General features: G+C 40.4%; 1 protein-coding gene across 2 annotated transcripts in view; it reads right to left on the bottom strand.

The window, feature by feature from the left end:
- MYO5B (myosin VB) overlaps positions 1–16,362 on the bottom strand; it is a 386,602-nt gene that overhangs the window by 211,854 nt on the left and 158,386 nt on the right. The gene's annotated exons all lie outside the window — the stretch shown is intronic.

The raw sequence follows: 16,362 nt of genomic DNA, 5'->3' as shown, positions 1-16,362 counted from the left end.
ACACGTTTTAAACAAAGCGAGTTGAACAAAATACCTGTGTTGCCATAAGTGACAAGCTCAGGTAGAAAATTTGCTGATAACATAATCCCAGTGTATCAAGGTAAAAGACTGAATGACATGAGAAATTCAGGAAGCACAGGTAGATTTAATAAAGTGTTCTTCTGCTTCTCAATGCAAATTACTGAGTCTTTAATTCTAGCTGCCGTACTGTTCTTTCTCCCATCCAGGAAAGCTTCTTTGGTTTGCCCAATGTGATGCTGCTGTTTCTTTACTCTCTCTCCCATCATCCAACGCACTCACTTTTTTTTTTGGATTACCTTACAACTAGCAAACTGCTCTCCATAATTCCATTCAAGTTGTCCACATATTTTTCCCCAACCTAACTGCGAGCAGTAATTTTACTTTAACCTAGAGTATAATAGGAGCTTGAGGGTGTGTGTGTGTGTGTGTGTGTGTGTGTGTGTGTGTGTGTGTGTAATTAGGGCCTATGACCACACATCGTAAAGTCAAATCTCAAATACAAGGTGTTATCCTTGTACTCTCAGCATACATAGCACTTGGACTACATAAATATTCAAAATATGTTTAGTGACAGGATATATAACTGACACCTGTACACATGTAATTAACACAAAGATGTAATTAAGAACAGTCAGCTCTACCCACCACCAGTCCCTCCCATCAAGCCTCTTAGACAGCCTCATCCACAAGAGGGCAGACAGCAGAAGCAAGAAGAACTACAATCCTGCAGCCTGTGGAACAAAAAACCACATTCACAGAAAGATAGACAAGATCAAAAGGCAGAAGGCTATGTACCAGATGAAGGAACAAGATAAAACCCCAGAAAAACAACTAAATGAAGTGGTGATAGGCAACCTTCCAGAAAAAGAATTAAGAATACTGATAGTGAAGATGATCCAGGACCTCGAAAGAGAATGGAGGCAAAGATCGAGAAGATGCAAGAAATGTTTAACAAAGACCTAGAAGATTTAAAGAACAAACAAACAGAGATGAACAGTACAATAACTGAAATGAAAACTACACTAGAAGGAATCAATAGCAGAATACCTGAGGCAAAAGCACGGATAAGTGACCTGGAAGACAGAATGGTGGAATTCACTGCAGCGGAACAGAATAAAGAAGAAAGAATGAAAAGAAATGAAGACAGCCTAAGAGACCTCTGGGACAACATTAAACGCAACAACATTCACATTATAGGGGTCCCAGAAGGAGAAGAGACACAGAAAGAACCAGAGAAAATATTTGGAGATTATAGTTGAAAACTTCCCTAACATGCAAAGGAAATAGCCACCCAAGTCCAAGAAGCGCAGCGAGTCCCATACAGGATAAACCCAAAGGGAAACATGCCGAGACACACAGTAATTAAACTGAGAAAAATTAAAGACAAAGAAAAATTACTGAAAGCAGCAAGGGAAAAACGACAAATAACACACAAGGAAACTCCCATAAGGTTAACAGCTGATTTCTCAGCAGAAACTCTACAAGCCAGAAGGGAGTGATATGATATACTTAAAGTGATGAAAGGGAAGAAACTACAACCAAGATTACTCTATCCAGCAAGGATCTCATTCAGATTTGATGGAGAAATCAAAAGCTTTACAGACAAGCAAAAGCTAAGAGAATTCAGCACCACCAAATCAGCTCTACAACAAATGCTAAGGGAACTTCTCTAAGTGGGAAACACAAGAGAAGAAAAGGACCTACAAAAACAAACCCAAAACAATTAAGAAAATGATCACAGAAACATACATATCGATAATTACCTTAAACATGAATGGATTAAATGCTCCAACCAAAAGACACAGGCTTGCTGAATGGATACAGAAACAAGACCCATCTATATGCTGTCTACAAGAGACCCACTTCAGACCTACAGACACATACAGACTGAAAGTGAGGGGACGGAAAAAGATATTCCATACAAATGGAAATCAAAAGAAAGCTGGAGTAGCTATACTCATATCAGATGAAATAGACTTTAAAATAAAGAATGTTACAAGAGACAAGGAAGGACACTACATAATGATCAAGGGATCAATCCAAGAAGAATATATAACAATTATAAATATATATGCACCCAACATAGGAGGACCTCAATACATAAGGCAACTGCTAACAGCTATAAAAGACAAAATTGACAGTAACACAATAATAGTGGGGGACTTCAACACCTCACTTAAACCAATGGACAGATCATCCAGAATGAAAATAAATAAGGAAACAGAAGCTTTAAATGACACAATAGACCAGGTAGATTTAATTGATATTTATAGGACATTCCATCCAAAAACAGCAGATTACACTTTCTTCTCAAGTGCACATAGAACATTCTCCAGGATAGATCACATCTTGGGTCACAAATCAAGCCTCAGCAAATTTAAAAAAATTGAAATCATATCAAGCATCTTTTCTGACCATAATGCTATGAGGTTAGAAATGAATTACGGGGTAAAAAGCACAAACATATGGAGGCTGAACAATACGTTACTAAATAACCAAGAGATCACTGAAGAAAGCAAAGAGGAAATCAAAAAACACCTAGAGACAAATGACAATGAAAACACGACGATCCAAAACCTATGGGATGCAGCAAAAGCAGTTCTAAGAGGGAAGTTTATAGCTATACAAGCCTACCTCAAGAAACAAGAAAAATCTCAAACAATCTAACCTTACACCTAAAGAAACTAGAGAAAGAAGAACAAACAGAACCCAAAGTTAGCAGAAGGAAAGAAATCATAAAGATCAGAGCAGAAATAAATGAAATAGAAACAAAGAAAACAATAGCAAAGATCAATACAACTAAAAGCTGGTTCTTTCAGAAGAAAAACAAAATTGATAAACCATTAGCCAGACTCATCAAGAAAAAGAGAGAGAGGACTCAAATCAATAAAATTAGAAATGAAAAAGGAGAAGTTACAACAGACACCGCAGAAATACAAAGCACCCTAAGAGACTACTACAAGCAACTCTAGGCCAATAAAATGGACAACCTGGAAGAAATGGACAAATTCTTAGATAGGTATAACCTTCCAGGACTGAACCAGGAAGAAACAGAAAATATGAACAGACCAATCACAAGTAATGAAATTGAAACTGTGATTAAAAATCTTCCAACAAGGGCTTCCCTGGCGGCGCAGTGGTTGAGAGTCCGCCTGCCGATGCAGGGGACACGAGTTCGTTCCCCGGTCTGGGAAGATCCCACATGCCAAGGAGCGGCTGGGCCCGTGAGCCACGGCCGCTGAGCCTGTGCGTCCAGAGCCTGTGCTCTGCAACGGGAGAGTCCACAACAGTGAGAGGCCCGCATACCGCAAAAAAACAAAAACAAAAAAATAAATAAAATAAAATAAAATAAAAATCTTCCAACGAAGAAAAGTTCAGGATCAGATGGCTTCACAGGTGAATGCTATCAAACATTTAGAGAAGAGTTAACACCCACCCTTCTCAAACTCTTCCAAACAACTGCAGAGGAAGGAGCACTCCCAAACTCATTCTATGAGGTCACCATCACCCTAATACCAAAACCAGATAAAGATACTACAAAAAAAGGAAATTACAGACCAATATCACTGATGAATATAGATGCAAAAATCCTCAACAAAATACTAGCAAACAGAATCCAACAATACATTAAAAGGATCATACACCATGATCAAGTGGGATTTATCCCAGGGATGCAAGGATTCTTCAATATATGCAAATCAATCAATGTGATACACCACATTAACAAATTAAGGGATAAATACTATATGATCATCTCAATAGATGCAGAAAAGGCTTTTGACAAAATTCAACACCTATTTATGATAAAAACTCTCCAGAAAGTGGGCACAGAAGGAACCTACCTCAACATAATAAAGGCCATATATGACAAACCCACAGCAAACATCATTCTCAATGGTGAAAAACTGAAAGCATTTCCTCTAAGATCAGGAACAAGACAAGGATGTCCACTCTCACCACCATTATTCAACATAGTTTTGGAAGTCCTAGCCATGGCAATCAGAGAAGAAAAAGAAATAAAAGGAATACAAATTGAAAAAGAAGAAGTAAAACTGTCCCTGTTTGCAGATCACATGATACTATACATAGAGAATCCTAAAGATGCCACCAGAAAACTACTAGAACTAATCAATGAATTTGGTAAAGTTGCAGGATACAAAATTAATGCACAGAAATCTCTTGCATTCCTATACACTAATGATGAAAAATCTGAAAGAGAAATTATGGAAACACTCGCATTTACCATTGCAACAAAAAGAATAAAATATCTAGGAATAAACCTACCTAGGGAAACAAAAGACCTGTATGCAGAAAACTATAAGACACTGATGAAAGAAATTAAAGATGATACCAACAGATGGAGAGATATACCATGTTCTTGGATTGGAAGAATCAATATTGTGAAAATGACTATACTACCCAGAGCAATCTACAGATTCAATGAAATCCCTGTCAAATTACCAATGGCATTTTTTACGGAACTATAACAAATCATCTTAAAGTTTGTATGGAGACAGAAAAGACCCCGCATAGCTGAAGCAGTCTTGAGGGAAAAAAACGGAGCTGGAGTAAGCAGACTCCCTGACTTCAGAATATACTAAAAGCTACCGTAATCAAGACAATATGGTACTGGCAGAAAAACAGAAACACACATCAATGGAACAAGATAGAAAGCCCAGAGATAAATCCACGCACCTATATATATGGTCAACTAATCTATGACAAAGGAGGCAAAGATATACAATGGAGAAAAGACAGTCTCTTCAATAAGTGGTGCTGGGAAAACTGGACAGCTACATGTAAAAGAATGAAATTAGAACACCCCCTAACACCATACACAAAAATAAACTCAAAATGGATTCAATACCTAAATATAAGACCAGACACTATAAAACTCTTAGAGGAAAACATAGGAAGAACACTCTTTGACATAATCACAGCAAGATCTTTTTTGATCCACCTCCTAGAGTAATGGAAATAAAAACAAAAATAAATGGGACCTAATGGAACTTAAAAGCTTTTGCACAGCAAAGGAAACCATAAACAAGATGAAAAGACAACTCTCAGAGTGGGAGAAAATATTTGCAAAGGAATCAACGGACAAAGGATTAATCTCCAATATATATAAACACCTCATGCAGTGCAATATTAAAAAAACAACCCAATCCAAAAATGGGCAGAAGACCTAAATTGACATTTCTCCAAAGAAGATATACAGATGGCCAAGAATCACATGAAAAGCTGCTCAACATCACTAATTATTAGAGAAATGCAAGTCAAAACTGCAATGAGGTGTCACCTCACACCAGTTAGAATGGGCATCCTCAGAATATCTACAAACAACAAATGCTAGAGAGGTTGTGGAGAAAAGGCAACCCTCTTGCACTGTTGGTGGGAATGTAAATGGATACAGCCACTATGGAGAACAGTACGGAGTTCCTTAAAAAACTAAAAATAGAATTACCATATGATCCAGTAATCCCACTACTAGGCATATACCCAGAGAAAACCATAATTCCAAAACACACATGCACCCCAATGTTCATTGCAGCACTCTTTGCAATAGCCAGGTCATGGAAGCAACCTAGATGCCCATCGACAGACAAATGGATAAAGAAGTTGTGGTACATATATACAATGGAATACTACTCAGTCATAAAAAGGAACAAAATTGAGTCATTTGTTGAGACGTGGATGGATCTAGAGACTGTCATGCAGCGTGAAGTCAGAAAGAGAAAAACAAATATCGTATATTAATGCATGTATGTGGAACCTAGAAAAATGGTACAGATGAACCAGTTTGCAGGGCAGAAGTCGAGACACAGATGTAGAGAACAAACATATGGACACCAAGGGGGGAAAACCATGGTGGGGTGGGGATGGTGGTGTGCTGAATTGGGCGATTGGGATTGACATGTATACACTGATGTGTATAAAACTGATGACTAATAAGAACCTATAGTATAAACAAACAAACAAGAAAAACACAACTAATACTAAACTTTCTTTGGGTTATTTGTATGGAAATATGTTAATATAAATGTTTCAGACATTACATGAAATTTCTAAAAATCTTATATGTTCTGGTATAATGTTATAAGTCCTAATTCTAGTTATTACTTTAAAATGTATATCTCAGAAATAACTAAATTTCCTTGTCAATTGCATTATTATGAACTTTCATCAAATCTTTAACCATGGTCATTTTTAAGTCTTTTGTCATTTACAGACAGTTCTGGGTGTACTCTGATGCTTCTGCAAATATGTTCCTATAAAAGGGTTTCATCTTCAAGGAATTCATGGAAAAGAATCTGACAAGTACACGTTTCTGGTAACTGACTATACTGCTGAACTGAATGAATAAGCATTTTTAGAACTCTAATGGAAAACTGATGAATTCATAAAAGTGCTAACAAAAGATCACGATGAAAAAAATAATTAATTACGTGGAACTGAGTGAACTGATGAGGATGATTATAATTTTTGTGACTTTCTGTTTGAATAAAAAAAAAATCCCACAAGGACTCAGATGTAAAAAGTATACAAATCAATTTTCACTGCAAAGTAAAGGAGCTGTTGCAGTGGAGGATTACTGGACTGAATGTCAATATTATGACATAGTATGAGTGTGTTTCGTGTTTGGTAATTATAATCATTGTTGCTTTTGTTGTGGTCATCTATTTACAATGCTTGGTGTCAGTTTATCTCTTGTAAAAATAAAATACAGTGTGTGTGTGTGTGAAAAAAGATGTAATGAATAAAAAGGTAGTGTTCTTTAATATTTAAACAGAAGGAACTTGACTGTTGTTTACCGTGTTGTATCTGAGTGTTAAGTTTCTTATGGTGTTCTTAAAAATCATCTGAGAGCTTGTAAGAAGAGTTTCCTTGGGACTTCCCTGGTGGTCTAGTGGCTAAGACTCTGCACTCCCAATACAGGGGGCCCAGGTTTGATCCCTGGTCAGGGAACTAGATCCCACATGCCGCAGCTAAGAGTTCACATGCCGCAACTAAAGATCCCACATGCCACAAGTAAGACCCAGCGCAGCTAACTAGCTAGCTAGCTAGCTAGGTAAGTAAATAAATAAATAAGTTTCCTCAACACAACTTATGTTCAGGAGCTCTTGGGCAGGGACCAGGAATATCAGTTGTTAAAAATCCCCATGTAGTTCTGTACTGGTGGCCTATGGATCATTTTTTTAAAATTAATTATTTATTTCTGGCTGTGTTGCGTCTTCACTGCTGCATGCAGGCTTTCTCTAGTTACAGCGAGCGGGGGCTACTCTTCCTTGCCATGCACGGGTTTCTCATTGTGGTGGCTTCTCTCGTGGTGGAGCACAGGCTCTAGGCGCATGGGCGTCAGTAGTTGTGGCACAGGCTCAGTATTCGTGGCTCGTGGACTCTAGAGCACAGGCTCAGTAGTTGTGGCGCACGGGCTTAGTTGCTCCGCGGCATGTGGGATCTTCCCGGACCAGGGATCAAACCCGTGTCTCCTGCATTGGCAGGCAGATTCTTAACCACTGCACCACCAGGGAAGTCCCTATGGATCATATTTTAAGAATCACTATTCTATACAAGTCTTTCAGTGCTCTCTCCTGTCCCACATTTAGAGGGACTTGTACTACCAGATATTAAGGTATATTATTAAAGCTACTACGGCATTGGTTTAAATTAAAGTACTGTGGTAATGGTTTTAAAATAGACAGATAAATGAAACATAATAGCAGGTCCAGAAATAAATGCAAGCACGTATGGGTAATTTATTCGTGATGACATCAAAATAGCAAATTAATGTTAAAAGGGATTTTTCAGTAGTGGTAGGTAAACTTGCAGCCATTTAGGAAAAAAAAATTGAGTCCATGTTCTATTCTCCCTCATATTAAAATAAATTTTAGATGAAAAAAAATAAAAATTAAATGAAAAAAGAAAAATAAAACCAACCAATAAGAAAATAGAAATTAAATGGGAAAAGAAAAATAAAACCAATAAGAAAATGTGGGCAAATCTTCGTAAAAGCTTTGAAAGGAAGTACCTTTAAGGGGTGAGACAAAAGCCAGAACAATGTAGGGAAATACTCATTAATTTGACTATAACCTAAAACTTTAAAACCATCATAAAACACACCATATGTAGAGTAAATTGAGAGAAGGGAACAGTTATTCTGCATTATTTAATAGAATACTCTTAACATCCAAACAGTTGTAAGAAATCAAAAAGAAAACCAATACCCTCACAGAAAACTGTGCACGGAATACAAGTCACAAAGTAAGAACTACAAATGGACGATATGTGAAAAACTATTCAACTTCACCAGTAACAAAAGAGACGCAAATAAAAGATTATTAGCACCACTATCCATCAGCTAAGCAAAAGTACATAAAACTACTGACACCCAGGATGGGTGTGAGCAAAAAGGGTTCAGACTGATTTAACTTTTCTGGAGGGCAGGTGGCAACACCTTGTCAGAATTTTTCATAAATATATTTGTCCTTGGCCCCAGGAGACAATCTTACAAATGAGCAAATGTATCAACTCCCGAAGCTGTAAATACAGAAGTAAAGCACGACACAGCCCGATATTTACGGTCAGGCAGCTACCCACGGCATTCTGCTGCATCTAACAAAAGGCATGTTACAGTATGAAATCTATGATAGGATTCCATTTATTTAAAACTGTATATTAAAGTCTGACTGGAATAACGTCCCGACAAAATATCAATGGCTACCTGTGTTAGTGAGGTTTTCTTTTGTACAGTTTTCTGTTGTTGGGATTTTTAAAATATTAATCAAGGCTCTTTTCTTTCTGTGAAAAAGCTCTTTTATTCTTATCAAACTTACTTCATACAGGAGACCAGCAAACAACTACCATGAAGATGCAGATAAAATTTCCAAGAGGTGGGAAACAAGTGGGAAATGGAGACTGATGAGAGTTGATTTTTATCTCATTAAACTCTAGAATTGCTCCCTCATCCCCTTCATCTCCAGCAGAGTGGGTGGTGTCACTGGGACTCTAACCAGATGTTCCTCCCTGAGTCCTCTGAAAGACTTCCCAATGCGGATGTCCCTCTGCCCAGCAGGAGCGCGTCTGCTCTGGTCTCCCACATGGCTCTCCACCCTGCCTCCCTGGTAAGCAGCACAGAGACAGCCAGGTGCAGAGCCACAGAGCTCCCCCAGACAACCCCTCATTTTTCAGATCAGAAAGCTGGGACCTGAGCCTGGTATCTTTAAACCCTGAGGCAGAAATGCTGGCATTCCATATTTTCTCAGATGAATCTCCCCTCAAAAGACTCTCCCCCCAAGCGTATGGAGGGAAAGGCATAGGCAGTTTTGTGAAAACATGGTCCAAAAATAAGTCAATGGTATTGGTTACAGTAAAATTGATAAGGAATAAAAATGCCCAGAGCAGCAGCAAAGAAGTGAGAGCTGCAAGCTCAGCATCCTAAAACTACAGACTTCTGGGGTTGTGTATATCCAGGGCGAGGGAGGGAGGGAATGAGAGCCTTAAGAACACATTGCTTTCTCTAACAGGTATTTGATTCTAACAGTGCTGCTAGGGTTGAACACTTACGGTTAATATGGTTTTATTTGAAATTAAAGGGTTTATGACACGATCAGAGACATTGAACTTTCTGCACAAAAGACTTCACTACATAATAACTGGGTCTTTGGAGGTAAAGAGGAGGCTGAATGTTAACACCCTTCACAAAATTAATGCTCGGTCACACACCTGGAGTGGACCTTCTCCTCTCCAAGGCCAGGAGCTGGGAATCAGGAACAGGTGGGGGTCTCCGATTGGTCACCATCTATCTAGAAAATGATACTGGACAACACTTGAGAATATAGAGGGTGGCATAAGGTAGAGGATTGGTCTAGACCTGCACTTGCCAATACATGGTTATTTAAATTGAATTCATTAAAGTTAAATACGATTAAAACTTCACTTTCTCATGTAGCCACATTTCAAGGGCCCAATAGCCACATGTGGCTAGTGACTGACATACTGGACAATACAGATAGAGAACATCCAACTGTAGCACAGTGTTCTCTTGGAGAGTGCTGGTCTAGATTGCTCTAAACTCAGTAGATCTGTGATTCTATAATGCTTAGTAGGTGCTTAAAAATACCAGTTGAATGAAATGTCTGATCTTTTCATGACCTCTCCCACACCTCAACTCATGTCCATGTTACATGGTACCACAGCAAGAGAACGTAATCATAAAAACATCGTCAAATGACAAATCCCAACACAAAGATTTGGAGCTACTAATCAGCATATATGGTAGAGTAGGAGAAACAAGTTTTCTTTATCTACCCATAGAAGAAGAAGATCTAGAGAAAAGATAAGCTGGTAAAAACAGAGTTAACAGGAGGCAAGCAGTTGGTACTGACCCTGAGGTGCCACATGGCTCACAGAAATGGAGACCGACTAGGAGTTAAACCCTGTATTCAAGTCCTGGCTGTCAGCTAAAGCAGTGGCTCTCAACCCTTCCTGCACCTTGGAATCCCATGAGGAGCTTGCAAAAAGATACTATGCTGTGTCCCATCCCCAAACTCTGATTTAAGAAGTCTGGTTGTGCTGGAGCTTTGTAAAAATTTTTTTAGCTCCTCGGGGGTTTCTATCATGCAGCCAAACTTAAGAACCACTGAACTTAACTGCTCTGAGGTGTTGAGTCCATCACTTCATTTCCACAGACAACAGCTTCCCTAATTGTAAGATGGGAGGACTGGTCCCAACAATCTTTAAGGGCCCTTCCAACTTTATTGGTCTAAAGGACTTATCTTAGGTCAGTCGATGTGGGTGTGTTCTCTTCTGTGTTCTCTTTCTGAGCTATCCTCCTGGAAAATAGGAGACCTCAAAGCTTGCATCCACTTACACTTACTATAATAGCAAGTGTGTGGCTCCAGGTTCATTTAGCACATACTAAAAGCCCAGTTTACATTATGTCCTAAACGAATACAAAAAACATTCACTTAATGAATGCTCTGCTGTGTCTTATTCTGTGATAGTTGTGTTTAAATCTTACAGCTCCATCTTCTCCAGTCTCCAAAAAGATCATGCTTCTTAAAAAGAACCTTCTTGGGCTTCCCTGGTGGCGCAGTGGTTGAGAGTCCGCCTGCCGATGCAGGGGACACGGGTTCGTGCCCCGGTCCGGGAAGATCCCACATGCCGCGGAGCGGCTGGGCCCGTGAGCCATGGCCGCTGAGTCTGTGCGTCCGGAGCCCGTGCTCCACAACGGGAGAGGCCACAACAGTGAGAGGCCCGCGTACCGCACACACACAAAAAAAGAACCTTCTTATTCTTCACCTCATATCACTTAGCCCAGGCCTAAGTACAGGCATGCAATTACTTGAAAAATAAAATACTCTGTGACTCATGTGAACTTCTTAGTTAGGAAGGGTTAGGTTATGAAGAAATAACAAATTAACCCTGAAATCTCAGCGGCTCAGTACCACAAAGGTTTCTTTCTCATTCATGCTAGGTACCCAAGGCTGGATGGGATGGAAGCTCTGCTCCACAAGGTCAACCAGACATTAACACGTGGCCTCCACCGTCACCAGGCAGAGGAAGAAGAGAGCATGGCAAACTCCCATAGGCTCTTCTATGCTTCTGCCTGGAAGTGACAGACAGGAATTCTACCTAGAGCTCTCTGGACGGAAGTAATCATGGGGTCCCACATAACCTGCAAGGGGGCTGAGAACCATGGTAGAACGTTTGCATGCCACCTCTACCATGGTAAGTGTCCCTGCTTTAGTAAGTCAGCAAGAAACTCCGAGGTAGCTGCCCAAGGGGGTTTCAAAAAAGTGTGTGGGGTTGGGGAGTGAAGACAGAGGGAGCAGTGGGGTAGAGTCAAGCACCTTACCATGTTTCTAATGGATTTCTAAAGATTCTTGGCCTTGAACTTTTCATATTCTAAAGCCTATATTTGTGTATGTATTACATTCAGTATAAGTTAGACTGAAAGCTCCACAAAGGTACAGATGTACCATTTTCACTGCTGTATAACCAGACCCTGGCATATAATAATTGCTCAATAATAACTGTTTCTAATGAATGAATGGTGATGCAAGTAATTAAAGGAAAAAAAGCACAAATGAAAATAGGCAATTATGAAGTTTAAATTATAAACAAAATTACAGCAGTATAAAAATGTGAAGTCAAAAATAATCTTTTGATTTCAATTTATTTCAGGGAAAACAATTTACACATTCTGTTAGAATATGGAATTATAAAAGTTTAGCTTTTAACATGGTGTCTTTCAGCAATGGCGAGTCCAGGACCATTTCCTCTACAGGCTTAAACCAGGGTTTCTCAACTTTGGCACTGTTTTCATTTAGGACTGATAGTTGTTTCTTTGGGGGAGGGACCTCTTAACAACATTCCTGCTCTCTACCTATCACTAGATGCCAATGGCAGACCTCCCTCCTCAGTTATGACAACCAAAAATGTATCCAGACATTGCCAAATGTCCCTTGGGGGCAAATATCACTGTTTCACCAACCTCTAAGCAGAAGCAGCCAGGCAAAGTATCCTAGCTGATGGAAAAGATCATGAATACAGCAGGGGAAGAGGTCAATGATAGTAACTAAGTAACAGAGATCCACCTGGAGATGGATGGTAGTGATGACTGCACAACAATGTAAATGTACTTAATGCCACTGAACTGTACTCTTAAAAATGGTGAAGACGGTAAATTTTATGTTATGTGTATTTTACAATATATTAATTTAAAAAAATACCACTGTAGACAAGATAACTAATTGTATTGGCAACAATATTACCAATAGATATTTATACGCAATGTGTTATTTTATAACTTTAAGGAAACTTTTTTTGCATATGTACGATATAAATATTGTCTTCCATATTATCCTTGCCATCCAATCAACAAAGTGTAATACTGTCTCATTGGTGTATTACTGAGCAATTGAGAACAAAATAAAGATAAAAAGTATCAGATGATCCATAAACCAATACAAAAGTAAAAAAGAATGGAAAAACCAGTAAAACAAGAAGAAAACAGAAATAATCAAAGTCACGTGCACTAAGAGGCTTTGCTGGTACCAGAGAAGTATCACCAAATACTCTCAGCTCTGTGCACGGGGTTTATGTGAGCTCTGTGAGCACTCTCAGGGTATGCGGTCTGAGTACACCAATGTGTAAGGACAACAGTCCTAGCTCTTCTGTGAGTCTGTCGCTTCTTGACTTGAAGAACCATGTTTGCTCTTTCCTCGCTATAATACCCTGATATGTTTGGTACCATCCTTAGACCTGAGCAAGAGGGGCCCTTCCCTGGACCGTGCATCTTAAAGGGCTCCAACATCACAAACGCAAAATATAACCTTATTAAAGAACACATGGTACCTCTGTCACCTGGGATCAGCGTTCAGTGCTGACACAGTGAGATCTGCAACCCTCAACATACACTCTTGTGACAAATGCCATCAGGCCCCAGGGAAATGCTTCTGCACACCTCTTGCCCTGTGTCCTTGAAATAAGACAAATGTGTCCAGGCACCTTGAAGGGTGGTGGGCTATAACATCACCAATGTCAGAGACAGACACTGCTTTGGAGCGTGGGGAGGCATTGGGCAGCAAAGACGTTTAGATAAAAGGAAAGACAAATTATCTTGTTAATCCTTCCTTCCAGATAGCACAAATGCAAAAAAAATTCTCACATAATGAAACACGGGTTCCCAGTTGGGTCGAATATCCAATGCCTTGCTTCTCTGCACATTCTAATTGTGGTTTCAGAGGTGCTCACAAATTAGTACAGTATTTGCAACCACTGCCAACCTGACTCATGAGGAACACCCTGCAGTACTGAACAAGTCACATTCCTCTTAAATTTGTTTATATGTAGGTACAGACATGACATGCCCAACGCAAGGTAGCAGTTCTTTATACTGGCAGCTAGATGGAGACCGAATAGTAGAGATTCAAGTACTTTCTTTTTAATATATTAAATGTTTTATTTTTTCAAGAATTAGAAATGTCAGATTTACCTAAATAATTCTGATAAAATATGCTTCTAATATTTAAACAGACATAGGCTACATCCCCATTCTTGCCCTGGCCCCAGAAACATTAGCAGGCTTGGATATGCACAGACACAGAAAGAGCACGTTGCTCTTCTTAAAGCTCACATCTCTCCATCCTTCTCTCACTCATGAACACTGCCAGGGCCTTGCACACAGGGAGTATTCGCCCTGGATATGGGATACAAACTTGTTTGGAAAAACAGAATTTAAACGCAAAACCATGGAAACGGGGAGAGTTTTCCCTGCCAGTAGAGGGCAGGAGGTGAGCAGTTTGTAAGGGAAGTGGGGGCAACTGAGAGAAGGTCTGCCAGGCAGAGCTCCACGGCACGCAAAGAATTAGGTAGCTGCATTTATCACAAAGGTCTGCATACACTGAGGTGCTTTACCCAGTCTAAACAGGGTACTGTGCTAAGGGTTGGCACACCCAGATACCTTGCACCCTTCACAGCCGTGGGGAGAAAAAGAGAAGACATGATGCCTTTCCCCCAAGAAGTTTCCCATCTTCTCACTGGCTTAAACAGAAAACATCTTACATTGGGCTGAAACAATCCAGGAACAAAAGGACAAGTATTATATGATTCCACTTCTCTGAGGTACCTAGAAGAATCCAACTCAGAGACAAAGGTGAACAGGGATTGCCAGGGGCTGCAGGTAGAGGGAGAAATACGGAGTTAGTATTCAATGGGTACAGACTTTCAGTTTTGCAAGATGAAAAGAGCTCTGGAGATGGACGGTGGTGATGGCTGCACAACAATGAACTGTGCACTTAAAAACGGTCGACACGGTAAATTTTATGTTCTGTATATCTTACCCAAATAACTAAACAAATAAATAAGAAGCAAGCAAGCAACAGGGGAAAAGAAACATCTTTAGAGGAACACTGGGGGGCCTGAACACCTCGAACAGAGCAGAGCACACAAGTTACTTACTGCTAAGGTAGAAGCCATAGGTTAAGAACTTTACTGTTTTAGAAGAGAACTAGTTTATTTTCAACCTTTGCTGATACAGTTAAACCCACGCTATTGGACTTCAGAGGGAGGAGCAGAGGGTGGGGAAAGAGACTCCAGGGTGGATTTTTCAGCCAACCTGGTACATCAAAGATGCTTTTAGCTACAGAGGAGTTTCTTCAAACATTCAGAGTGCAGCCATCCAACTTCTGTTCTCCTGCCTCTGGTCCACAGCTCAGCTGAGTCGCTCCTAATGACAGCCCAGAGCCAGCAGTGGACAAACCACAGCCCACGAGCGACCTGGACAGAGTCCGATGCTCAGAGCCCATTATTTCTCCAGAACTGCTAACCTCCAGCCCCAGCCATCTCTTCTGATTACAGCTGATGGCCATGTAGCAGGGGAGGGGTCCTGGGCAGCTGCCAGGATTAGTCACGCAGGGCAGAACTCATTCTCCACTGGGGAGGCAAGCATCTGCTCTGTTTTAGCAACACAGCAGACACTCCCTCCATACAACTCTTAAAAAAACACCTACCCACTTACAAGATCAACTGAAATGAAATCTGCTGGAGTGGAAGATACCATTCACGTGGGTGAACTAATTTTATTTTGTTTTGGGCATGGGGTGGAAAGTTATTCAACATGGTAAACATGATTCCATCTGTTGGGAATTTTGTTTCTTACCTCAAAACCAAGAGGAGGCTGGCAAAGTCTGCAGGCCAGGAAGGGGAAGGGGAGGTGAGCACACCTTAGTGTAAACAACTTCTAACAAACTAACCAACTCACTGTCCCAGGTTTACCAAGGGATGTGCTCAAAGTTGATACAAAACAGAAGTTAGGAGGGGGAAGACGTTCAACCTTCCTGCTAATCAATGTGTTAATCTCCACCCACTGTTAAGTACATGTGAGCAAAGCATTAAGACAAGGTCCATTTCTCAAGCGGGTCATTACTACCTAGAAAGACAGGACCAAAGAGCTTGGAAGAAGGAAAAACAGTAAGACAGTAAATGATCAAAGGCTAAGTGATGGGGGACAAAGTTTCAGTGCTCCTGCAGTTCAGAGAGAGGCAATAATCACTCCAGGCCAGGCCAGCTCTGCAGCCCCTCAAACCTGACCCATCCCAAAGCCAAATCTTGATTTTTTTGGCCACTTGGTTCAAAGCCTGTCCATCTCGCAGTCTCCCCTACTGTAAACCCTGCATGCACGACCTGCATCCCCAGCCTCAGGCTGTCCCATCTGTCCCCTTCTGCAGTGGCTTCCAGGTGCACTGGCCTCCCTTCCTTCCACACTCTCAAAGGGGACACACTGAGGCCTCGGGGCTCTGGCGCACAACTCCTGCCTGGACGCTCCCCTCCGCCCAC

The sequence above is a fragment of the Pseudorca crassidens genome, chromosome 12, assembly GCF_039906515.1.
Source record: "Pseudorca crassidens isolate mPseCra1 chromosome 12, mPseCra1.hap1, whole genome shotgun sequence".
NCBI classification, from domain to species: Eukaryota; Metazoa; Chordata; class Mammalia; order Artiodactyla; family Delphinidae; genus Pseudorca; species Pseudorca crassidens.
This window is presented reverse-complemented; position numbering and strand designations above follow the sequence as displayed.